Source organism: Notolepis coatsorum (genome assembly GCF_963971535.1).
Source record: "Notolepis coatsorum genome assembly, chromosome: 17".
NCBI classification, from domain to species: Eukaryota; Metazoa; Chordata; class Actinopteri; order Aulopiformes; family Paralepididae; genus Notolepis; species Notolepis coatsorum.
In genome coordinates, this window is record NC_140181.1 from 39,602,795 (window position 1) to 39,630,093 (window position 27,299).

The 27,299-nt window shown below is 46.2% G+C and overlaps 1 protein-coding gene across 2 annotated transcripts in view; it reads left to right on the forward strand.

Moving 5' to 3' along the window:
• Nucleotides 1–2,219: 2,219 nt before the first annotated feature.
• Nucleotides 2,220–27,299, forward strand: part of sema3gb (sema domain, immunoglobulin domain (Ig), short basic domain, secreted, (semaphorin) 3Gb) — a 147,798-nt gene continuing 122,718 nt past the window's right edge. Inside the window, exon 1 of one of the 2 annotated variants that reach the window (XM_084333922.1) lies at nt 2,220–2,550. The gene's annotated coding sequence lies outside the window, so the exon portion shown is untranslated. The remainder of the gene's footprint in view (nt 2,551–27,299) is intronic. The other variant, XM_084333921.1, reaches the window with a different exon arrangement.

A 27,299-nucleotide genomic window follows, 5' to 3' on the forward strand; every position in this document is an offset into this window, starting at 1 on the left:
CATTTATGACAGTTCTCATTTTCACACTGACCCACTAAAGGATAATTTTGCAGATTCATTTGAGCAATAGATAGGCAGAGTCAGACCATGACTCATTATTTGTGAGACGAAACAATGGCTACTCTATTCATTTGTTTCTGTAGTAAAAGGTTTGGTAACATTTTAACACAAATAAGTAGGTACCAGTAGGAACTAATGAGGAACATGAAGTGTAGCTAATATTATTCAAAGGAACTTAGTATAGAATCACTTCTCAAGCATGGCGCTGGACGCACAGGCAACAAATGTGTTCTACAAACTCCCAGAGGCGCAGGCAGCTTCAAGCAGGATATGATCATTTAAAAATAAAATACTTGGCGGCTACGTGGCAAGGCGCTCGCAACGATCACCCCGGTCACTTGGCCAGCCAAGAACATCTGATTGGTTCTTACTGTAAGATTCAGGCCACCCTGAGAATTTGGAATGTTTGAGCAGGGTCTGGGAGACGACACAGAGACATTTTGTCAGTGCATTTGATGTATTGATAGCTTTTGGGGATATGAAAGCGAATATCACCACATATCAAATTGGTTCTAAAAAGAAGTTGCCTACATCACCTTTAATTGAAAATTAACCTTTCGAATTAGAGGTAAGCAGGTGGAAAAGAGGAATTTGAGAGTGAAATGGATTCTGTACCAAATGTGTCATCTTGAAGCGTATAGAAGCCATTCTAGAAGGAACTGGAAGGACATGCCGGGTCTGAGCCTTCAGCAACTGATGGTTAATAAGCAGCTTGTTCAGTTAGAGCAGGTTTGTTAACATATAGTTCCCAGGTCCTTCATCATTATTACCGTGCCTCCTAAATTAGAGTGCCACCAACATTTTGTGAACCCAAGGCATGGGTATATGGCATGGGCCACCATCGCATATACACCCAAATAACACCCCTGGCTTCCTATCCCTGAACTAACAGTATTGGAGTCTAGCAGCGCCCTATAGCGCTTTCCCTGTGACTTTTCCAGTGCGTGTCCTAATTATTCCTCTATAGCTAATTATTATACAGTCTCCTTCTCCCCATTATTTCCTATGTATTGACCTGGAAAGGAGTGGTCTGTGTGAGTTTAGTGACTATTTCCTCACTGCTGAGGCCCTGAGGAGGGAAATTGGTCTGTTGTGGGAGAGAACACAGGCTTTACGGGATCTGAATACCCCCCCCCCCCCCCCCACCCCACACCCTTGTACCCCCCAATGGGTAGCCTACCTCTTCTTCTGTGTGTGCCAGGGGGGGGGGGGGTGCCACCCTGCTGGACTGCTAGGAATCCCTGGAATTCCAAGTCGGACACCGTCTTTTTGTCAGTTGCCTTGCTGCCTTGCAAGGCACAAACACAGGGACATATTCCTTGAATTACAGGCTTGAGCTCATGTGGCCCTCCCCCCACTCCTCTCCTCTCCTCTCCTCTCCTCTCCTCTCCTCTCCTCTCCTCTCCTCTCCTCTCCTCTCCTCTCCTCTCCTCTCCTCTCCTCTCCTCTCCTCTCATTGATTAGATTCTCGAGATTAAAGGCCCAAACAATTTTTTTGCCACCTAAGAGTGAAGTATATATTCAAATGTTTTAGTTGACCAAAAATATTACTCCACTGTTTACACAAAATACAGATGTAAACAACTGATGTTACATTATGTAATTGTATCTGTCACTCATTTTATATCAACAACAAAAGTACCAGATTCCATGGTTTGGATTTGTGGGGTTACTCTATTGTTTACAATTAGATTTAGGATTAGGCCTTTAATTAAAAAAATATGTATATAATGTAATAGAAAAAACATGTTCACCAAACACATCTGACTGAACCTTTTAACCCAATGACCATCACCCATCATGTGAGATTCCAATTTTGAGAAATTAACTTTCTACTGATGGTACAAATTAATGGCGTGTTCTAAAACAGCTGAAATGGTTAAATGGCTGTTTAGAAGGCTGCATTGTTTGGATAGGGCAGTGGGAGGTAGCAGCAGCATATCTGATTTAAAAACCTCTGCAACACAGCCAGTCCCGTAAAATAAGAACCAAGTGGAGCTTGTTAGACCAAAGGGTGTCTCCGTTTTGTATTTCGGCACTCAGGAGGTTAAACTACCGTAGCAGCAGTAGGTGGGAAATGGGATTGGTTTGAACCCAGCAGGAGAGAATGGGACTCTCAACTTCCAGCAGTCAGTCAGCGGTGGCGCAGAGGAGACAGGTCGATGGAAAAGCGCACATTGGACACCTTACCAGTAGCGTATCTGAGTTGAATCGTCTGGATTTATTGGATTTGTGGTGTTTTTCTTTTTTGTCTTCTTCATTTTTTAGACAGAATAACACTTGTACACAACGTTTGTGTGAGTAACACTTGCCTTTGATAATTTGAAACGGTGCTTTAAAGCGGTGACGGACGGTCAAGTGAAGCTGAATAAACGGCTACACTGAAAACTTTTCGGGGAGCATATTATTATCTTTACATTTATTGCAACGCAACGCCAAGGAATGTGACGTCCACGATCCCTTGTCGACGCGACTATAACTGCATTGTAAGTAAGTTCAATTTTTTTTATACATAATATTGTGCATAGCCTAATTATTATTCATAAATCTCACTGTCTTTGGTGATGATCATCTCAACATAACACACAACATCATCATCACATCTGACCAACCTAAACCTGCAATATGTGAACAGGTTGTTGAATTGATAGATATAAGATATACAGTATATTATTCTGTTTACATTTAGGCCTATTCCCAATTAATGCATTTAATCCCAGCGAGTGAAGCTGTCTTGGCAATTGCATTTAATTAATAACCAAAGATGTTCCATTGTTCCACACACAATGTTCTAAATTATTCATGAAATATAGTTGAAAGGGATTTTAGTGCACGGACGCATATTATATTAATGGACTGTTTGACGAAGTTTGAGGGGGATCGGCGATAATTCCATATAGGCTAAACCTCAGTTGCCCCCCGTTATACGTATCTATAATTCACTCGCTGACCGTGTCCTATGAAGTGCACATTAATTAATAATGTAAAAAAAAAAAAAAAAGGCCTACACTTTATGCCTGCCCACATGCTAAATTACTGTCAGAGTAGACTCGTCTTATCCTTTCAACGAGACAACGTGACGTTTGATGGTGTTTATGTTAAGACTATTTGGTTTAGTGGGTCTTGTTCATTGATGGACCGCAGGCTAATCTCCTCCTGACATGTTTGAGAGCTAGAACAAGGATTTAGTCTACAGCATCAAGCATGTATTAGCTAAACAAAACGGTGTCTAATTAAAAAAATATAGCCTATAGGTTATATTACTTTTAAGTAAATTTGTATGCTTTTTTTGTGCTCACGATTCAAGCATGATTTCATCAAACTCTTGGCTTTAGACTGAAAATAGCAGCCAGGACCTACATGGCCATTAACATGTTCCCTACTTTGGGCTTCAACGTGTCTTAGGGCGAGACGAGACGGCCTCCACAAATGCATGGCAGGGGGGGCGGACGGGGGGACGGACATGAAAATGCTTTTAACAGTTTTCACCCGTTTTCAGCCACAGTTGAAATATTAAAGGACATATTCAGAAGGACACTTATCAGCCTTGTCAGATCATGGAAGGGTTTTGGATTTTAAATATTTCCAAAGGCGGGGTAAGTAGATCAGTCTGAAGGGCAAAATGGTCTGCAGTATTAAACAGCAGATTATGTCTGTCAAAGAGGCCTATCTATCTCTCAGATTAATTCACTGTTAATCTCCTCTTTTCTATAGACAACATTTTATTTATCCTTTCTCCACAACCACCGCAAAGCTCTACAAAGTTCAGTGTTTTTTTAATACATTTTTATAGGCCTAAGGCTTTATGACAGTTTATCAACTGTACTGTATAGCTTGTCTCGCTGCCATGGCTCTTGCTAAGGGCAGGGAGAGAGGGAGGGCAGCCGCACAGAAACCCCCAGGCAAGAGAACACTTTATCTGGATTAACGAGGTTTTACAAATTTCAAACAAAGTATATTTTTTCTCAAATGGTGAACTTTGATAATCAAATTTATCAAAAGAAGTAGAGAGAACCACGGAGGGCCTACTTCATGGACATATTTTTGGAGAGAATAACTAGTGAAAATAAAATTCTGTTGTGTGCCTGATGAAAGCTGTTGAGAGGCGCTTCCTGATACCAACCCTGTTGAGAGGAACGTCTTCTTGTTTTTGTTTGTTCTTGCATGAGTATAGGGGGGGGGGGAGGGGGGGGGGCGATAGTGGCTCGGGAGGTAGATCAGTCGACAGGTAATCCGGAGGTTCGGGTTCGATTCCTGCTCCTCCCGGGCAGCATGTGAACGTGTTAACCCCTAATTGCTCCTATGAGCAGGTTCAGGTTGGCACCTTGCATGGTTGCCTCTGCTGTTGGTGTGTGAATGTGTGAGTGAATGGGTAAAATGTGAGGAACAGATTGTAAAGCGCTTTGGATAAAAGCGCTATATAAATGCAGCCGTTTACCATTTCCAGTAACACAGCAGGCCACAGTGTGAGGCTGCAGAGCTGTGAGTCAGAGCAGGTGGTACACCTCAAGGACCATACTGTCTCCCTTCCTGTTCATCTCTATCACCTCTGACTGCAGTTACAGCTCTGGATGGATCCTGCCACCTTCCTGTTCATCTCTATCACCTCTGACTGCAGTTACAGCTCTGGATGGATCCTGCCACCTTCCTGTTCATCTCTATCACCTCTGACTTCAGCTACAGCTCTGGATGGATCCTGCCACCTTCAGAAGAACCAACTGCAGCTCAGTGTTGTAAAAACAAAGAAACAGAGCTGTTGGCAGATTTCTGAAGGGAAACTCAGTGATCATACAGGGAGCTGATGAGGAGGTGACCCTTTAAGGACCTTTGTGCTTCATACTGACAATGAGCTGGACTGGACCGCCAACACAAGCTCTATGAGAAGAGTCAACGCTCTCATAGAGTTCCATAAAGCCTGCCGTGATGTTAGGTGGGGTCATGTGAGGACTACCACTTAACGTTAGCGCAGCTAGCTATCAACAACATCCCTGTGACTGATATGTCTCCCCCCCCAAAATGCTAGAATACTAGGTGAATATGTGTGTGTTTTATACTCAAACTATTGAGATACTAGGTGAATGTGTGTTTTATACTCAAACTATTGAGATACTAGGTGAATATGTGTGTGTTACCAACTGGATTACTCACTGGATCAGCTTTCCGAACCGCATCAATGGCCTGAAGAAATTCTCCGGAGATCAGGACCAGATCCTTTGTTCCTAGACCCCAGGAACAGAGGAACCAGACGGCGAGGGAAGAGGGCTGGGATCCGTAACAGGCTGAGATCCAGACGCCACCGTACACCACTGCCCAGTATATTGCTAGCCAATGTACAATCAATTGACAATAAACTGGATGACATCCGAGCAAGGATTCAATATCAAAGAGACGTTAGGGACTGCAACGTCCTCTGCTTCACCGAGACGTGGTTGACGCCGGACGTCCCAGACCACGCAATTCAACCGGCTGATCACTTCTTTATCCATCGCAAGGATCGGACATCAGCAGAGTCCGGTAAACAACGTGGAGGAGGTATTGCCTTCATGTTTAACAAAAATTGGAGCGATCCAACTAATGTGAAGGAATTATCCAACCACTGCTCCCCAGAACTGGAATATATAACCATCAAGTGTCGTCCTTTCTTCCTCCCGAGGGAGTTAACGGCGATCGTCCTGGTCGGAGTGTATATTCCACCGCAAGCCAGCAACAAGGTTGCGCTCTCCAGACTACACGACGAGGTAAATAGAATCCAAGTGGCGAATGTTAACGCCGCCATTTTAGTTCTGGGAGATTTCAATAGCGCCAATCTGAGAAAGGTATTGCCTGACTTCTATCAGCATGTGACTTGCAACACCAGAGGCGGTAACATCCTAGATCACTGTTACACGCAATTTAAAGGTGGCTACAAGGCTCATTCTGATAGTGGCTTTGGTAAGTCAGATCACGCATCCATCTTTCTTTCACCAAAGTACAGACAGAGAATTAAAAGTACTCCCGTAGTCTCGCGAGAGGTGCAGAAATGGGATGTGACGTCAGAGGAGACGATCCGGTCAGTGTTTCACCACACAGACTGGAATGTGTTCCGCGACACAGATAACATTAATGTCTACACGGAGACAGTGCTGGACTATGTTTGTACTAGGGTGAAAGAAACAATCCCCACTACCAAAATGAAAGTTTACCCAAATCAAAAACCCTGGGTAGACAAATCCGTCTGTGAAGCTCTGAGAGAGCGCACCAAAGCATACAACGACGGCCTAGAGGCAGGCAACATGAATGACCACAAGGTGGCGCGATACAACGTAAGGAGGACAGTGTCAGAGGCCAAACGACGCTACAGGGATAAAATTGAACTCCAGTTTGAACAAGCTGACTCTAGAGCTATGTGGCAGGGGCTCAAAACGATGACAGACTACAAAGGCGCCTCCCTCAAACTGAACAGTGACATCTCCTTAGCAAATGACCTCAATACCTTCTATGCGAGGTTTGATGCTGGTAATAACAACACCAGCTCACAAGCCTCGGCAATGGGGGGGGGGGGGGGGGGTCGGCTGCTGATGGAGGCGCAGTGTTCAGGGTAACAGAGCATGAGGTGAGGCGGACCTTTAAAAAAGTGAATATCAGGAAGGCAGCAGGTCCAGACGGCATCCCCGGCCGCGTCCTAAAAGTCTGTGCCGACCAACTGGCCCCAGTATTCACTGACATATTTAACCTGTCCTTAGAACAGGCTGTCATCCCCACCTGCCTGAAGAAGTCCACTATTATCCCTGTACCCAAAAAATCCAAGCCTGCTTGCCTCAACGACTACCGCCCTGTAGCTCTCACCTCCATAGCCATGAAGTGCTTTGAGAAGCTAGTAAAGGGCTACATCTGCTCCTCCCTCCCCATCAACATGGACCCCCTGCAATTTGCATACCGCCCCAACAGGTCCACGGAGGACGCCATATCCCATGTGCTGCACACAGCAGCATCACACCTGGACAAGAGGCAGGGGAACTATGTGAGAATGCTATTCATCGACTACAGCTCGGCATTCAATACCATAGTCCCCTCCATACTCATAGCCAAGCTCAGGGACCTGGGCTTGGGCTATGACCTCTGCCAGTGGGTCTTGGACTTCCTGACTGGCAGACCCCAGGTGGTGAGAGCAGGCAACTGCACCTCCTCATCCATCACCCTCAACATAGGGGCCCCCCAGGGCTGTGTTCTGAGTCCCCTCCTCTACTCCCTGTACACACACGACTGTGTGGCTCAGCGGAGTAGCAATACAATCGTCAAATTTGCTGACGACACAGTGGTGGTGGGCCTGATCTCTGCCAACGACGAGAGGGCCTACCTGGAAGAGGTCAAGGTCCTGGCGGGATGGTGCCAGGAAAACAGCCTCTCCCTGAACGTCAGCAAAACAAAGGAGATGATTGTGGACTTCAGGAGGTCGGGGGTCAAGGACTACAGCCCCCTCAGCATCGACGGGGCACCGGTTGAGAGAGTCAACAGCTTTAAGTACCTCGGAGCCTACATATCCGAGGACTTGACATGGACCACACACATTAACAGTGTTGTGAAGAAGGCACGACAACGCCTCTACTTCCTCAGGCGCCTAAGGAAGTTCCAAGTCAGCCAGAAGATCCTTAAGAACTTCTACTCATGTACAATAGAGAGCATCTTGACCGGCAACATCACCTCCTGGTTTGGGAATAGCACTGCACAAGACCAAAGCAGACTACAAAGAGTGACACGTTCAGCCGAACGCACAATTGGAGGGGGGCTCCCCACCCTCCAGAACATTTACTACAAGCGTTGCAAGGGCAAGGCTAAGAGAATCATTAAAGACTCCAGTCACCCGAACAACTGCCTCTTTGAACTGCTGCGGTCAGGCAAGCGATACAGGAGTCTCAAGGCGAGCACAGAAAGACTCAGAAGAAGCTTCTATCCCCAGGCCATCAGGCTGCTAAACGAACAATGAATGAACACTACACAACAACAACCACCAAACGCACATAGCACACACATCCACACGCACACACTCACTTTAAACAAACACACTGTAGCACCCACTCCACACACTTATAGCACACACCCACTTTAAACAAACACACTGTAGCACCCACTCCCCACACTTTATATTTATGGATGAAGGATTGCACTACAACTCGTACACCTTACTGTAAATTGTACCTAAAATTGTACCTCATCCCATTTCTGCTTTGCACTAGATAGTACTGTACATTAGTACACTGCATAGTATTGTGTATTGTATATTATATGGTAACTCAGAACATTGTACATATGTCTATACCGAACACTGTGACCTCATTTTCTTCTTCTAAATTCATGCTATATTATGTTATTATGTTATTTGATACTATCTTGTCTAGCACAGTCTCTGGAGCGTAACAGTAAGAAGCATTTTGTATGAAAGTATTCTGTACTTCTGTATGACAACTATTAAAGAACTTGAACTTGAACTTTTATACTCAAACTATTGAGATACTAGGTGAATGTGTGTTTTATACTCAAACTATTGAGATACTAGGTGAATATGTGTGTGTTTTATACTCAAACTATTGAGATACTAGGTGAATATGTGTGTTTTATACTCAAACTATTGAGATACTAGGTGAATATGTGTGTGTTTTATACTCAAACTATTGAGATACTAGGTGAATATGTGTGCTTTATACTCAAACTATTGAGATACTAGGTGAATATGTGTGTTTTCCAACACCATCACCCTGAGCATCGGGTCCCCCCAGGGCTGTGTTCTGAGCCCCCTGCTGTACTCACTCTACACACAAGACTGTGTGGCCAAGTTCAGCTCCAACTCCATAGTGAAGTTTGCAGACGACACGGTGGTGGTGGGGCTGATCTCGGACAACGACGAGAAGGCCTACCGGGAGGAGGTTGAGGTACTGGAACGCTGGTGCCAGGACAACAGACTGCTCCTGAACATTGGTAAAACCAAGGAGCTGATCGTGGATTATAGGAGAGGACAGCAGGAGACACACACACCACTGAGGATAAACGGGGCTACCATGGACAGGGTGAGCACCTTTAAGTACCTGGGGGTCCACATCTCAGAGGATCCGACATGGTCAACACACATAGACACAGTCGTAAAAAAGGCGAAGCAGCGCGGCGCCTCTACCACCTGAGACAGTTAAGGAAGTTCAGAGTATCTGGGAAGATATTCCAGTCCTTCTACTCCGGAGCTGTAGAGAGCATCTTGACTGGAAACATCACTGCCTGGTATGGTAACAGCACGGCACAGGACAAGAAGGCCCTACAGAGAGTGGTGCGCTCAGCCGAGCGTACCACGGGTATTGCACTACCCCCCCTGCAGGTTCTATACAACAAGAGGTGCAAATCCAGAGCCTGCAGAATAATGAAAGACCCTCACCACCCCAATAACAGCCTGTTCCAGCTGCTGAGGTCAGGCAGACACCTGCGAACCCCAGCTACTAGGACAGAGAGGCTTCGGCTCAGCTTCTTCCCCCAGGCCATCAGAGCCTTGAACACTGAACACTGAGTGCCACAGAACACTGAACTCTCCACACACAAGCGCACATGAGCACACACACGACACGCACGCTGTACACGCTCGCACACTAGCAGCCACTTTAACATGAGCAAGCACACACTCATGATGCACACGCCCACACTTATGGCCACAAAGGAAGGGTCACTTTAAAAATAGTATAGCAACAGTAACAGTGTATTGCACTACCGGGACCTAGCATGTCCTCCATGCTCTGTAAATAACTATGTACAAATACCGAGATGCCCCACTATGTTACCTGTTTATTGCACAATGTTGTTTTATTGGATTCTATTATATGTTGTACCACTGTATTGCACATCGTTGCGGGCAAGACCACCCGCATTTCATTGTATACTTCTATGCCGTGACAAATAAAACTCTTGACTTGACTTGGGTCCACATCTCAGAGGATCTGACATGGAAAACACACATAGACTCAGTCATAAAAAAGGCGAAGCAGCGCCTCTACCACCTGAGACAGTTAAGGAAGTTCAGAGTATCAGGGAAGATACTCCAGTCCTTCTACTCCGGAGCTGTAGAGAGCATCTTGATTGGAAACATCACTGCCTGGTATGGAAACAGCAAGGCACAGGACAAGAAGGCCCTACAGAGAGTGGTGCGCTCAGCTGAGCGTACTACGGGTATTGCACTACCACCCCTGCAGGACTTATATAACAAGAGGTGCAAATCCAGAGCCTGCAGAATAATGAAAGACCCTCACCACCCCAACAACAGCCTGTTCAAGCTGCTGTGGTCAGGCAAACACCTGCGCACACCAGCAACTAGGACAGAGAGACTTCGGCTCAGCTTCTTCCCCCAGGCCATCAGAGTCTTGAACACTGAACTCTCCACACACAAGCACACATGAGCACACACACAACACACATACTGTATACGCTCACACACTAACAGTCACTTTAGCACAAACACACACACACACACACACACACACACACACACACACACACACATGCTGCACACGCTCACACCAAACGGTCACTTTACAAAATGAAAAGGTCACTTTACTTTATAAAAAGAAAAATAATAATTAAGAACAGGAGTGGTTCTTGTATAAATAGATGGATATAGTAAGATAGCATAAGGATATATAGTATAACTGTATATTGTATAGTGTATAGTAGTGTATATAAGACCCAGTGCCTCATCTGTAGCTTAACACTGTATCGCAGGACCTTAGCATGTCTTTTACCATGCATTTGAAACTTTATGTACATTATACCTGTTATGTCTTATTCTTATTACTTGTATTATTGCACAATCGCTGCAGGCATGACCACCCGCATTTCACTGTATGCCCTGTATGCCGTGACAAATAAAACTCTTGACTCTTGACTTGACTTGGCAGGTCAGAGGTCAGGAAAGGAAAGATGAACACTATCTCTTGTTCCATGCAGTGTCTTCTAGACTGAAGAGCTTCATACAGCTCACAGATAGCAGTAACAAGGCAGTGCTCCACCAAGCATTCCAGGTGCTTTTCTATTGGCTTTGATCCAATATTTCAACACAGTCTCGTCAGAAAACGTAAATAAAGTACTAATCGACCACAGAAAAAAAAGATAAATCTATCTATCTATCTGTCTGTCTGTCTGTCTGTCTGTCTGTCTGTCTGTCTGTCTGTCTGTCTGTCTGTCTGTCTGTCTGTCTGTCTGTCTGTCTGTCTGTCTGTCTGTCTGTCTGTCTGTCTGTCTGTCTGTCATGGCCACCTGTGACAAACGTGATATTTCTCAAAGTTGCTGGTTGTTGCGTTTTTCATACCCATAATTTAGCGGAATTCTTGAGCCACTGTCTGTTACAGTAACTGGAGCTATTATGAAACACTTGAAAAGCAGCTGTGTCTAATTGGAGTGAAGTATCATTTTAAACACAGTGCGTATTAGAAATGAATCCCGGGATTTAAGAAATGCTCTCCATAGCTTTAGGAATGAATGGCTCTCAAAGGCAGTTCCATGGCGTTTGAAAGCCGTCAGAGTAATTATTGGTCTCTTTCTGTTGGTGATATCATCTCTTCAGTGTGCTGCACTCATGATACAAGCTTGCTATTCAGTTGGAAAGAAACTTGGGTTTGCAAGACTGTGCTTGTGTTTCATAGATTACCATGTTTCTCCCAGCCTCTTGTCCATGTTCTTTACCCTTTTTATTTTCAAACCATCCACCTGAGTATGACCTAGTGTTTCTAATTCACACTACTGTTAGGAGCAGACCTTTACATTTCATCAGTGCTGTATACTTAATGAAGGTTATCCTATAACCCTAGTTATATGAGTAATAGTGAGCGCTCTGCTTTATATTGGGAAATCCCCTGTTGCCTAGGGCAACCTGAAAGAATTTTGCTACAATGCACCTGCACCTGTCCGGCCACGCCCACTCTCGCCCATGCACTTAAGAGAGGGGTGTGACCGTACTTCCGCTCTTCCCTAGTCTTTTTCTTTTTATCTACTTTTTCTCCCCCTTTTTTCTGTATTTTTCTCCCATCCCAATTTAGTCGTTATGCCAATTCCCTTCCCTCCCTTCCTGGTCGTTGTGCGCATTTGCCCCCCACTTGCCGGCCTAGGGAGGGTTGAAGACTATCACATGTCCCCTCCGATACATGTGGAGTCAGCCAGCCGCTTCTTTTCACCTGACAGCGAGGACTCTCACTGGGGGAGCATAACGCGTGGGAGGCTCACACTACTTCCCCCAGTTCCCTTCCTCGCTGAGCAGGCGCCCGACCGACCTGTAGGAGTCGCTGTTTACGACCAGGATACACACCCCACCGGCTTCCTACCCGCTAACACTGCCAATCATGTTAGTATGGGCGACCGACCAAGCCGGAGGTACCGCTGACAGCTGGATTCGATACCAGTGTCTCTGCCGTGGTAGGCGCTCTTCCCTAGTTTTGACCGTTATCCGGAAGACAATTAGGGGTCCTCAGTGAGTGAGAGCAGAGCGCTCGCTATTACTCATATAACTAGGGTTATAGGATAACCTTCGTTATATTTCGCAATAGCTCTGCGCTCTGCTCTATATTGGGACACAAGAGCGGAGCAGAGCGGAGAGCCCCACAAATGCACCCGCTGAGGTCCCCTACAACCATCAGAACACCGGGAAGGGTCCGGGCCCCCCCACCCCCCCTAGTGAGGGGTGGGGGGGGGACAGGACACCGACTGTGCGAAAGAGGGGACAGCACCCAACAAACGCACAGGGTGAGCAGACCACGGAATAGAAGGGCCCGCGACTACCCGACCGGGCCCGCCACCAGGGAACGTACGTGAAAACATAAGCCAGTGTTACTGCTTCCACACCTCGTGGGGTCGGGGTCGTTAAACCCAGACGCTGCCCGCGAGGCATCCCGAGGGGTCGGGCGAAGCCATAGCAGTGGGGCACGAAGGAGGTCCCAGCCCCAGGCCACTCAAGGCAGGCTTACCGCCGAGACCAGGGGCCAGGACCCGACAAAAGGGACCTGGTGAGGTCAACGAGGCCGCGGCATCGAGACCTCTCCAGGCGTTTACTCCTGACACCACCCTCTACACCGCCAGCGCATCGGACAGGGCCTACAACAGGTGAAGGCCCTTCTCCGCCTGGCACGCCGCCAGGACCCCCCGAGGAAGAGGCTCTGAAAAACTCCCGAAGGAGGAGGCTCTGTAAGGAGGTTCTCTCTCCGAGGAGGAGGCTCCGCTGAGGGGGGGGGGGGGGGGGGGGGGGCTCCGAAAAACTTCCTGAGGAGGCTCTGAAACTCCCTGAGGAGAAGGCTCCGAAGTTCTCTGAGGAGGCTCTCCCCCATAATCCTGTGGGGTCAGCTGGCATACCGGGGAGACAAACACTCCAAAAGAGGAGGTTGATCCCTTAACCCAGGCCGACAGGTAACAAGAGCAAAGCTTTACCTGCGCCCAGAGGACTGTGAACTACACAGGAGTGCTTAGAGGGGCTGACTGTAAAAAACAGTACCCCGACGGCGCACCCGCCGAGCGGGGGGGGGGAGGGGAGGTTGTTCGGCATGCCATGCACAATGTCACCATCTCGCGGGGTCACATTGGGGTCCCCTACTTTCAACTCATAGTGACACTTATGAAACAACATTCATGACATCAGCCCGTGGCGTCCGCCCCGCCCTGGCATCCCCCCCCCGGAAAAGCCCAGGGCCCTTCGGGTTGAACAGAACATGTGACTCGGCGGACATCGGGTTGAACTGATCCGGTCCGGCGCGACCAGGATGAATCCCGTTCCCTTTCACGCTGCTGCCCCTCTTCAAAGGAGAAAGGGGAGAGGTACACGTTTCGATCAAAACCTCACAGGAGGCGCCACCAAGACGATCTGAATACGCGAACGCACAGCTCCCGGTGGCCCACCTAACGGGCGTGAAAACCCCCCTGTCGACACTTGATCTGCCCCGTCATTTCCCCCCGGAGATGCACGCAAGCCCTCGAGCTGGCCTAGTGAGCTGGTGCTCGGCAGAAATAAAAAAAAAACTCCTTCCCGGCTGACCGCATGAAACGCTGTTTATGCCGTTGGACAGACCAGGGCGCGCTGGCCCCAAAAGGCTGTTTCAAATAAACACCTGAGAACACGCCCAGGCCAGTCGCTGATACCGGTCCCGTAAGACCAAGCGCTGATATCAAAAACCTGAGAACGGTGGTGGGCGAATTCTGACAAGAAAGAGCCCCCACAACGTTTCTCCCCCCTGTCTGGGTAGAAACAAGAGGGAGCCGGTCCCTGAAAGGACAGATATATAAAGATATATTTATATACAGAGCCTGGGGAAAAAACCATCCGTCACAAATTCCGCTCACACGAGAGGGGAAGACGCCAGGTTTATCCCGGAGAGACCTCCCAATTGACACTTTGAGTCGGGACCTGCCACGCAGACCTCAACTCACGGATATATCTCTCGGGCCAATAAGAAAACGCGAGAGGGGAGCTCCAGTAGCTCACCACGTACCGCGAGTGCTATTTCAGCGCCGTGGACAACCGTGCTCGTCACGGATCTGGGGCTGAGCGAGTTCGAATCCCGGACTGCAGCCGTGCCTTTCCCAGAGTGTCTTCCCCCCCATCTGAACCCTTTCAGCCTGCTTCTGTCGGTCGAACTTGACCAAGTATAAATACGATAAACGTATAAAAGAGCCAGGGAAATGGCCAAAGTTTAAAAAAGAAAAAAGAAAACGCGAGAGCCTGCGACGTTTTCAATGGCTGCACAGGGTTTACACACAGAGCCTGAGGACTCATATGACTAGGGTTACAGAAGAACCCTCGTTATAACCCGTTTCAGGTGCACGTCCAAATATATCAACATCGCTGAAATATTGGGAGTAAGCACCACTTATCGCGTCCCCCCGTGGGACCGCAACGATGGCGTGCCTTGCCAACAGAGATTGAATCTCGTCGGCCAGGGCTGTCGCTGCCGTGGACTCTGATAATAGAGTCTGTTTCAGAACCCATAAAACAAAGGGCGAGGGCGTGCAAATTGCCACATGAGCCCCGCTCTCATCGTTCCCTCCATCCACACCGATATGTGGTACTGCTATAGCCACACGTGGTAAGAATCACAAAGCGGCCTCGCAGTCAACTGGCGCTGGCCTGCTAAGAATCGTAGATAGGTAACCCGGTCCCTCGCATTGCGAACCCTGGCTTCGCCGACGAGGGGTCCCGTGGGGTGGGGTTCCTCCCGACTGCGCCAGCAAGGTATCTCATGGGGTTGGGGTTTCGTACCCTGACTCAGCCAACGAGGCTGGGGTCGGGGCAATTGCACCCAAGGGGGGGACAGAAAGGGGCGGTTTGAAACGGGGGAAACAGCAGTCATTACTCCTGGTAAATGAAGCGGCTCCCCCGCTGAGCATTGTCCCGTTTCAGCCAAGTGATTAGCCTGCTGGGGACGGCCTGCTCTTTGATTGATTGATTGAAAAGTTTATTAACAGATTGCAGAATGGGTACAGTACAGTACATCTCAATACATACAATTGTTAAGGGGATGCAGACCAGAGAAAGACTTTCGTCTTGTTTCCACCAGGGTCCCCCATTTTTCAATTCATCATTACATATATGACATACATGACATACAGATAGACAGTACTGCTACATCTATACATTTATGACATATCAGATTTGCAAATACAGTACTGTTTGTGATACAAAAGTGTCCAGAAAAGGAGTGTATATACATTTGGCGTAGAAACTGTACATTGGAGGAGGTTGGTGGGGTGGGGTTGGGTGGGTTGGGTGAGGGCTGTACATTGGAGGTGGGGGGGGGGGGGGGGGGGTTGGGTAGGGGACACATACACATTTTACACTGTACATTGGAATGTTGACAAAGCCTTACTTGGTCATTTACTGTACAACTAGGTTAGGACATTTGTAGGGGCCAGTTTCGAATTGCAGTCTCACGTAGGTGTTTTTTGAGAGTGTTTTTGAAGGTGGGTAGTGATTCACATTCCTTTACAGCTTTAGGCAGGGCGTTCCACATTGATGTGGCATAATTGCGAAACGTGTTTAGTCCCTTGTTTGAGCCGAATCTGGGTTTTACATGATTTGTGGAGCTCCCTCTGGTGTTGTGATCGTGGTATTCACTGACCTTTGGGAAGTATTTTGACATGTACATGGGTACCTTGGTCGCGTAGTGTATCTTGTAGACCAGGCCCATTGCAAGTTGCTGTACTCTGTCGTCTACTCTAAGCCATCCTAGGTTGTCAAAGTGGGCAGGGGTGAGGTGGGTTCTAGGAGTCAGGTCAAGTAGTAGTCTGACTAGCTTGTTTTGAGATGTTTGTAATTTGTTTTTTAGTGCCTTTGAGGTGCTTTGGTACCATGAGGTGCAAGCATAGTCGTAGTACCCTTGAATGAGTGCTCCTGCTAGAGTCTTCAGGGTATTCTTGTTTACCAGAGAGGAGATCCGGTACAAGAATCGCGTTCGTTGGTTGACTTTTTTTATTACATTGGATGCCATTTTGTCACAGGAAAGATTAGCCTCTAGGATGGAACCCAGGTAGGTAATTTCATCTTTCCTTGTGACAATATTGTCACCCACTGTAACCGAGAAGCCGTCAGTCTTGCTGAGTTTGTTATTTGAACCGAAGAGAATGGACTCTGTTTTGCCCATGTGTAATGATAGTTTGTTGTCGGCGAGCCATGCATAATGTGTGGTCTTCACTCTGTCTTGGGTGAAAAAACTCCCCACATACCGGCAGCGCCAGTCCCGCAATGCCTACAAAGGGAAAAAACATACGCCCTATGGCTTCATCCCACAAGATAGACAATTGTCTACTTGACATGAACTCTTATAACTAGGGTTACAGAATAACCCTCGTTATATCCCATTTCAGGCACATGTTCAAACATATTTGGGTGGCATTGCATGTTCCAGCCAAACAACGACCTGGGTGCCTGTGACGTTTTACAATGGCCGGGAACCCATTTTTAAATTTTTCTCCCATCCCAATTTTCGTATAATCCAATTCTACCCTCCCCTGTCTCGAACATTGTTATACCATGCCTCCCACTGGTCGGCTGTAATGTGGACGAAGCCTTGCATCGTGTCCCCTCCGGTACACGAGGAGGCAGCCGTCGCATCTTTTCACCTGCACAGCGCGATCTCTCAGTGGCGAGGAGTAACGCGTGGGAGGCTCACGCTGCCCCCGTTACTTCCTGATTCTGCTGTACAGGCGCACCAACCGACCTGTAGGAGTCGCTGTCCACAACGTCCGATCCCCACCCACCGGCTTTCCCACCCCCTAATACTGCCAATTGTATTAGTATGAACGACCAGCCGAGCCGGAAGCAACGCAGAGAGCTGGGCTCGAACCCAGCATCTCCTGCGTTAGTGGCGAGCGCCTTGCCCACTGCGCCACTTAGCCGCCACCCCCCATTCTACGTTTGAGGTATACACAACACACTTAGTGAAAAGTTTTACACATTGCTTCAATAAAAAACACCCTAAGAGGGTCTCTACATTTGAAGGATTGATTGATTGATTGCATGATTGATTGATTGAAAACTTTATTAACAGATTGCAGAATGGGTACAATACAGTACAGCTCAATACACACAATTGTTAAGGGGATGCAGACCAGAGAAAGACTTTCGTCTTGTTTACATCAGGGTCCCCCATTTTCAATTAATCGGGACATATATGACATACATGACATACAGATAGACAGTACTGCTACATCTATACATTTATGACATACCAGATTTGCAAATACAGTACTGTTTGTGATACAAAAAGAGTCAAGAAAAGGGAGTATATACATTTGACGTAGAAACTGTACATTGGAGGAGGTTGGGTGGGGTTGTGTGGGGGGGGGTTTGGTACATTGGGATATTGACAACCATACTGGGTAATTTACGTTGGAGGTGGTTGGGGGGGGGGGGGGGGGGAGCAACACTGTATAAACAAGCAAAACTGTACATTGGAGGGGGGGGGACACTGTACAAACAAGCAAAATTGTACATTGGAATATTGACAAAACCATACTAGGTAAATTACTGTACATTGGAGGGGGTTGGGTTAGGACACTTACAGTTGCATTCTTCGAGGGGGAATATGGAGGTTTTTAGGCGTAAGAGCTGAAACACCAGAGGGAGAGAGATAAGGAATTAAAAGGGGAATACGGCTCACAGCCTGTCCCCCTTACCTGACGGCGTGTATCGCTCGAGATGCGTCCAGCTGCCCGTCTCTCTCTCCCTGGTGCGCTGCTGCCGCCATGAGCTCAGGACGAGAGCCTCTCTCCTCTACTGTCCGTGCTCGCATCTCTTGGTCGGGGGGCCGAACCCACTTGGTAGGCGGGGGCTGCCCCGACGCTGCAAGAGCCTCGCCAGACCACCCGCCTAGCCGCTTCACCACCGATGGTGGGAGCGAGCAGAGGTGGGGGGTTTGCAAATGGTGATGCCATTTTGACAAAGGGTAGGGGTATTCTTGGGTAGGGTATTCTTGCAGTAGTCGTTCGGTAGGTTCTTCTTGCAGTAGTCGTTCGGTAGGGTCTTCTTGCAGTAGTCATTCGGTAGTCTTTTTTGGTTGGAAAAACCTTTCTTTATCAGGTCCTCCAGTATAACATGTACAGAATGACAATAATGTGGGAAACACAATTTTAAAGATTAGTTGCTTAAAGCAGACATACGTATTGTGGTACATGGGGTTTGCCTAGTCTTTGTATTGGCAGTCTGAAATGTTATTTAGGTGCTGGAAAAAAGTATTTATCTACTCATTGCCATTTAGCCCGGGTTTGATGTCTTAATTTGAACACATTGAGTGCCACGCCCCTTTGACCAGATAACCCCTTGAGTGCCAGCGCTTTAGTCAATGGGAGGTTGGGGATATTTGCGAACGCTTAAACTATATCTTAAATTATGGCTATAGGTCTAAAACACCCCTCGCTTATCAATGACTTGCTTGCAGTCAACATGTATGAAACGGATTGTTTTTTCATTGGTACATTTCCGTTTTATACCGTTTTGAATACGAGTATAGTTTCGGAGAGTTCTAGTAATTTCAGAGAAATTCCGCGATAATAGCCCTTAGTGGAATACATAAAACACGTTGTAATTTTTCTGCTGATTTATGAATCGTTTTCAAATAAACGCTAGATTATCGATAGTATATGTGTACTTATGCACGCGGGCTGAAAAATCTATTATCCATGACCTGGTCAGCGCTAACATCATACACGCATACACACACAGACACGTTGTGATCGCTATGAAAAAAACATCTGATTAATCCAATACTGGTAAAATAGAGTCCTTACCTCACATCAGATGTTCTGCAAAAAGATTAATCCAATTCCTGATCGCCATTCCAAATATTGATCGTGTTTATTGATCCAACGTTATAGTCCGAAACACATAATCGACGCTGCTCTGAGGGTCCTCAGTCAATCTGGTAACACGATACTGCATGCCAGAGATGGGAAAACCCTGGACCGGACTTTTTTTCTGATGCACATGACCACCCAATCCAATCCAATGATGTGCATTACCATCCAGGAGACGATAGGCGGCGGTATTTGCCCTTTTCGAGCTCAGACCCATTCACAATGATAACGTCAGGCTGGATGGATGGATGAAAAATTAATGGATATCGCTAATAAAAGAAATAACGATTAAATAACGAGAAAACTCATCATTGGCACTCAACGCATGGCGAGTTAGGACGACTAATCTCGTCGTTGGCACTCAAAGTGTTAAGATTAACAAACCTAAACAAGCTGTTTGGAATAGTTTATCCCTCGATGATGTCACAGTGGGATGAATTAGCTTTGATTAATAAATGACTGTAGCTGTGCTTTTTGGAGCCAGGAACACAGCCTTGATTGATTGATTGATTGATTGATTGATTGATTGATTGAAAAGTTTATTAACAGATTGCAGAATGGGTACAGTACAGTACAGCTCAATACATACAATTGTTACGGGGATGCAGACCAGAGAAAGACTTTCGACTTGTTTACATCAGGGTCCCCCATTTTCAATTCATCATAACATATATGACATACATGACATACAGATAGACAGTACTGCTACATCTATACATTTATGACATATCAGATTTGCAAATACAGTACTGTTTGTGATACAAAAGTGTCCAGAAAAGGAGTGTATATACATTTGGCATAGAAACTGTACATTGGAGGAGGTTGGTTGGGTGGGGTGGGGTTGGGTGGGTTGGGTGAGGGCTGTACATTGGAGGTGGGGGGGGGGGGGGGGTTGGGAAGGGGACACACACACATTTTACACTGTACATTTGAATATTGACAAAGCCTTACTTGGTCATTTACTGTACAACTAGGTTAGGACATTTGTAGGGGCCAGTTTCGAATTGCAGTCTCACGTAGGTGTTTTTTGAGAGTGTTTTTGAAGGTGGGTAGTGATTCACATTCCTTTACAGCTTTCGGCAGGGCGTTCCACATTGATGTGGCATAATTGCGAAACGTGTTTAGTCCCTTGTTTGATCCGAATCTGGGTTTTACATGATTTGTGGAGCTCCCTCTGGTGTTGTGATCGTGGTATTCACTGACCTTTGGGAAGTATTTTGACATGTACATGGGTACCTTGGTCGCGTAGTGTATCTTGTAGACCAGGCCCATTGCAAGTTGCTGTACTCTGTCGTCTACTCTAAGCCATCCTAGGTTGTCAAAGTGGGCAGGGGTGAGGTGGGTTCTAGGAGTCAGGTCAAGTAGTAGTCTGACTAGCTTGTTTTGAGATGTTTGTAATTTGTTTTTTAGTGCCTTTGAGGTGCTTTGGTACCATGAGGTGCAAGCATAGTCGTAGTACCCTTGAATGAGTGCTCCTGCTAGAGTCTTCAGGGTATTCTTGTTTACCAGAGAGGAGATCCGGTACAAGAATCGCGTTCGTTGGTTGACTTTTTTTATTACATTGGATGCCATTTTGTCACAGGAAAGATTAGCCTCTAGGATGGAACCCAGGTAGGTAATTTCATCTTTCCTTGTGATAATATTGTCACCCACTGTAACCGAGAAGCCGTCGGTCTTGCTGAGTTTGTTATTTGAACCGAAGAGAATGGACTCTGTTTTGCCCATGTGTAATGATAGTTTGTTGTCGGCGAGCCATATGCAGATTTTGCCTAGTTCCGAGCTGAGGGCTTTTTCAACCTGTAACTTGTTCTTGTCAGAGACCAGCAAGGCTGAGTCATCCGCAAACAGGAACAAGTTGCAGTCACAAGCTGACGACATGTCATTTGCATAAATTAGGAATAGTAGCGGTCCTAGTATGCTTCCTTGTGGAACACCACAGCTCACTGTGAGGGGGGGGGATAGTGTACCGTTTACTTCCACCATCTGTTCCCTCCCCTCCAGGTAGGATTGTATCCAGCTCACTGATAAACTATCAAAACCAATTGCTTTTAGCTTGTCAATCAGAATGGTGTGATTGACAGTGTCGAAGGCCTTTTGTAGGTCCAGCATGACCATGCCGCAGTATTTGCCCGCGTCCACCTCTTGTTTGATGTGGTCGTTCAAGTAGAGAAGGCATGTGTCAGTGGAGTGGGATGTTCTGAAGCCAGATTGGAATTCGTAGATTAGATTTTTTTTCGCGAGGTACTTTTCGATCTGTTCGTATACTATTTTTTCCATGACTTTCGAGATGGATGTAAGGATAGAAACAGGGCGGTAGTTACCCGGGTCTAATTTGCTGCCCTTTTTGTGCAGGGGTGTTACTCTCGCAATTTTGAAGTCCTTGGGGACGTGTCCCCTGCCTACCTAATGTACTGCCAAGTTGCATCTTACTGACTTCGATTGCCATTAAGCCGAGGATTGTTTTAAAATATCTTTAAAATGTATTATGCAGATCTATATCTGATTGAGGTTGAGTGATTTCCTGTGACCCACTGTGAATTGAGTTGACTGTGAGCTGCAAAGTGTAGTGTATCACCACTAATGAAGTGTTTACAATTCTTGGTCACTGTTGGCCCTGCCTGTTGTATATAGTGATGTCTGTTCCAGTTGTCAGCATGTGCCTGAACAAGGTTCCAGAGAGAAACATTGTATTTAATAATAAAACTATTGGTGAAGTAAAGACGGTGTGCAGGTGTTCCTGACTCCTCTAAGACTCCCTGTCAAGAGACTTCTAATGTACCGTGGCGTCTAGTATGTAAAGGTTGTTTACTCTTGGGTGTGAGGTAGCCAGGCAGGGAGGGAAATACCGGTAATTAATAATACCAGTAATTAATTACCCACCAAGAATTCAATACAGGGGAAGATGCTAAAAATTATTAAAATTAGATTTAGACAAAAACGTAATAAACATGTCCCACAGATTCACAGACATCATATAGAATAGTTGAAAAGATACATAATGTCTTTCCTCAAGTCATTGAAAAAAAATCCTATGTGACAATCCATGGACTAAGAAAGTCAAGGAGCTCACCCAAAGCTCACACAAGCTCCATTCAGATATCTGTTCACCATCAACAGTGGTGCCAAATAAACTCGCCTGCCAACTAATAGCTCTATCTGGATGCAAAGTTCCTAAAATGCATCGGTTAAAATGTTCCATGGCGTTAATTGATCTGGGGAAACAGCTGAGGTTGATCCGTCTGGGGGTGTGGGGGGGGCGGACCCGGGGGGACACCAGGGGGGACACCAGGAGCCTGGACCACATGGGGGATCAGGCCTCGGTTCTGTTCATCATCACTCCTGCCCTCACACTCTCCCTGTGTTCAATTTGTCATCAAGGATTTGGTGAAGTGGTTGTTGCCAGGCTGCAGCTCTCCAGCAAATACAACAGGCCTCCTGAGACGGTTGCCATGGCTGCCTGTGTGAGGTTTGGGGGGGGGTCAAATTGGGGCCAGCAAGGGCCCAAGAGGTCAAGGGGAGGGGGCCAGGGGGGTGGGGGGAGGCGGAGATGAAAGCCATAATTGGGGGGGTTGCAACCAACCACTGCCTTGGTTGAAATGATACCACAGGTGTTGTTTTTGCACCTCTAAAATTGGTGGTTTCTTTTTCATTGCTCCTTCATTGCTTTCACAGATCACTTTATTTATTCATTATTTTCGGAGTAAATAATGATCCCAGAGACAGATAAGAAAAGGTACAAGACTTAGAATCTTCTGGAGACATTGTGTGTGCTGTAGTGGAAAATGGAACAGCTGCTGCCAGGCATTTGGCATGCTTGCTTAGCAAAAAGATTAATATATATATAAAAAACTGTAAAAAAATAAAAAAAAATAAAAGGAATTCAGTGATCTGTCTCGAGACCAGATTTACAACAGAGGCCTTCAGGGGACAAGTCACATGCATTTCTTCCCCTTTTTCTTTTATGTGTGAAACAGTTCTGGGGAATAATCTTTCGTCAAATCTCTGGCGATGTTTAGAAACCTTTTTTTATAAAAATAAATAAATGCATTTCATTGAATTTATTTAAAGGTATAATCTGTAAGGCTGTCAAACAGTGACCTCTAAGCAAAAGAGCCCTGCTTGGTATTGTGCTTTGTATACTTTTTAGTTTTGGTCTGACGTGTGCGTTGGAGTTTAGTAATTTACTATATTATTATATATTAAATATTATATTTCTCCAGACCTCTCTTGGTGGAGCCTGTTGCTGTTTGAAGACATTACAGATTCGACCTTTAACAATAAAAATTATTAGATTTAGATTCCAACCATCGTCTGGCTTTGTTCTTATTGGCTTGTGTGAAGGAAAGCTAACTACTGAGTCTAAACAAAACCCAGTCTAATACCGGCCTGGGCAGCAGGCAATCAATGTAATGCAGCTAACATGAAATAAAACTTGCTAGCTGTTATATCCCTTTGACATCCAAACAGAAATAGGAAAGTGTTAGCAGAGTGCTAATTGTGATTAGCATAGCTAACATCAGTTCATGTTTGCTACTCAATATTTCAGTTTGCTCTCATGATGTCATCTGAATGCCATATTAAGGATTCCCTGCAGTGTATAGTTTGTGAAAGCCTTTGTACAAGACAATATGTAGCCTAAATATTGACCAGCATATTATGGCAGAGCTCCTGTGAATGTGGTTTGGTTGGCATACAAAACAACAGTCACAACAACCCTACAAAGAGGGTCTATGACCGTAGCAAAGAGGGTAATATATAGGAAGAGGGCACTCAGCTGGTAAAATTAATAGGAGGTGATGTCGCACGTCATTAGCTAAACGGACATAAGCAATCAACCGCTTAAATATATCAGGAATGTCAATTTCAATATTGTAAATAAAATACATTTGAATTAAATAAATAGTTGAAATATGTCATCAGTATGCACCCAAAATCAGAAATCCCTTTAAAAAAAGATCCGTTGAATGACATTCCGAGTTTAAGATGTCAATATTTTTCTAAGATGCTCAAGATGTCAAATCTGTTGCTCAGTCATATAAGCCCCCTCTAGTTTTACTGGTAGAAGCATCTTTACATCATGAGAGTCCTAGGTCTGCTTATTTCCCCAGAGTTGGTGATGGAAGTAGCCAGGGAGAGTTATGTCGCTGTTCCTCCCAGTCTCTGACCCGTAGTACTCATGTGTTAAAAGCATCCTGACGGGTGCTCGGTCTTCGTCAGACCGCGAGGCATTCTGGGTAGGCAGGCCAGCTAGCTAGGATAGTGTTTCCCATCAGCTCTAATTGGTCTACCTTTCAGTGTGCGATTGGTCTACTTTTGTGAGGACAGACAGACAGTTCTGGATGGCTTCGGGTCCTTTGGCCTGCACCGTAAAAGGGTAGAAATGCAATCAAAGTAAGATTGAGCAGCTTTTAGGGGATATCCTCTGTCAATTAAAATTTTGAATGAATGACAACTGTGACTAACATTTTTAAATAGCCAAAGCATCGACAACTACTATCGATGTGATTTGTCCAAGGAAGGTCACGCAAGTCTCTTTCATTTTGAATGTCAGCCCATACAGATATTGGAAGAAATGTCCTGATTACATTACTATTAATATATATCGAACACTGTACGCAGCGAGCTACAAAGCACCCGTGCGCGTCACAGAGACTTCAAACGCAGAAGCACCTGACTTCCAGAACTCCAGAATGTTAACCCCCCTCCCCCGGTCCTCTCCCTACCCTTCCCCTCCTTCCTAGATCTGGTGCCACTGTTACAGGGAAGAGCACAATACAGGGGCGTCAATGACAGCGGGGCAAGGGGGAGATAATCCGTGCAGCTGTCCTCCTGTGGGGTATTAAGCCTCCATTCTGCAGATAGTTGGACCCTTGCCAGAGGTAGAGCCTGTCATGGGGGGTTCTCGTACCACGTCCCAACTGGTACACACCACACACACACACACACACACACACACACACACACACACACACACACACACACACACACACACACACACACACACACACACACACACACACACACACACACACACACACACACACACACACACACACACACACACACACACACACACACACACACACACACACACACACACACACACACACACGTTAAACATCCGCTGTGCTGTCTAGGGTTCGTCGTCTTTCTTTGGGAGTCTCCTTCACATCTCTCTGACTCAAAGTAGCCTGTGATGGTGCAAGCGGTGGAGACAGTTCCTGATGGAGCCGCTGTAAGCACAGCAAGGGTACAAGATGACAGTACGCCCCCAGGAAAAGTAATTCAGTTTCTTGCATCTTAACTGTCAAATCACAGTTGTATCAGAAATGTGGTCATAATGCTATACCATGGCATACTTTGTTGCTACTTTGATGGTTCATATCCAGCTAATGCTCTTTGTTTGTACGTCATCCCCATACTGACATCAATATATATATATTGTGACGAGCCTTGTGGTGTTCAGGCTCGACACGGACCAAAACAAACAATTCCAATGTCCACACAACCACAATTTCAATAAACAGGTGATATTTATTGATCCAAAGTACAGGTCCGATAGGCAATAGAGTAGTCAAAATACAGTCCAGGGTCAAAACACGTCCAGGCTCTCATACAAAAAGGGAATGTTTATTACTCAAGTTTGTCTTCCGGTCCAGGGTCAGTTTCAAAGGGGGGTATCTCAGCCAGTCCAGGGTCCAGTACCACAAACACCTTCTCGCTCTCATCTCTCCTTCCAACTACCTCTCACCTAACAAACTCAATATATCACACTCTCTCCACGATCTCTGCTCCTTCCTCACCTCCACTCAACCTTTCTCTGTCTCTCCTAGGGCTTTATGCTATGGGTGTGTGTGTGTGTGTGTGTGTGTGTGTGTGGGATGTGGGTGATCACGTGGTGCACAGGTGTATTCTATCAGTCCCAATCAACTACTTGATTCACTCCTCTGCCCGTGGCAATAGTATCGCCCTTCCTCCACGTGGCCATGTGACGAGGGATGATATCTGCCACAATATATATATCAGTAGACATTTGCCATTTGTTGTAGATTTATGCCTCTGAAAATCCAATTACTGTATTGTAATTACTGAGTTTATCTTGAGCTCAGGAGAAAGTAATAGTATCAATTTAAGTTGGAGAAAGATAAAAGAACAACATAATAACATGAAATATGGTTCTGTTAGAAGTCTATCCAAGACTGGAGAATAGCTCTGGGATATAAATAGTAGAGGGTAAGGAGTTGTGGTTCAGGAACTGAAAAGGAATGTGCTGTTTATTGTGTAAATTAACGTGGCAACATGCCCCCTCGCAACAAAACAGGTGTTGGAATGCGCTGGAAGGAACAAAGAAGTCACTCTGCAGATCTTCCCTCTCAGCTTCCTTTCCTTCTTTCCTTTGCTGTCAGATAGTTCCCCTAATGTGGCCCTCGCTCATTTCATATCATGACAGCACACTGGACCTCCACTCTTAGGGACTGGGCTTACGGAAGACAGGGGCCAGATTACTCAAAAGTGGCAGGGGGGGGGGGGGGGGGGGGGGGGTTGGAGGACCGTGATGGACTTGCAAGGTGACATCTAAGCTCCTCTCTTGTGTCCCGTCACAAGGGAGAGCCCATTGCCACTCCCCACGGCCCTTGCAGGGCCTCTGGGTGGAGGAGCTAATGAAACCTCTCTGTTTATCCTGAAAGGTGCCTGACTTTTAAGAGGTCAAATTGGAATCCAGCAGGTCTTAGGAGAGATAATGTTTTGTAAAAAGACAATGTTGTTCATTGACCATTTCTTTTGACTGGTTTGCCATTTCAGTTTAACAGGGTTCCCTGACCGGTGTTGTAATGTTTGGGATATCACCGAATTTTTAAAGCAGTATTCCAGTCAGGGGAAGTCGGGTAGTTTTATAGATTCTCTGG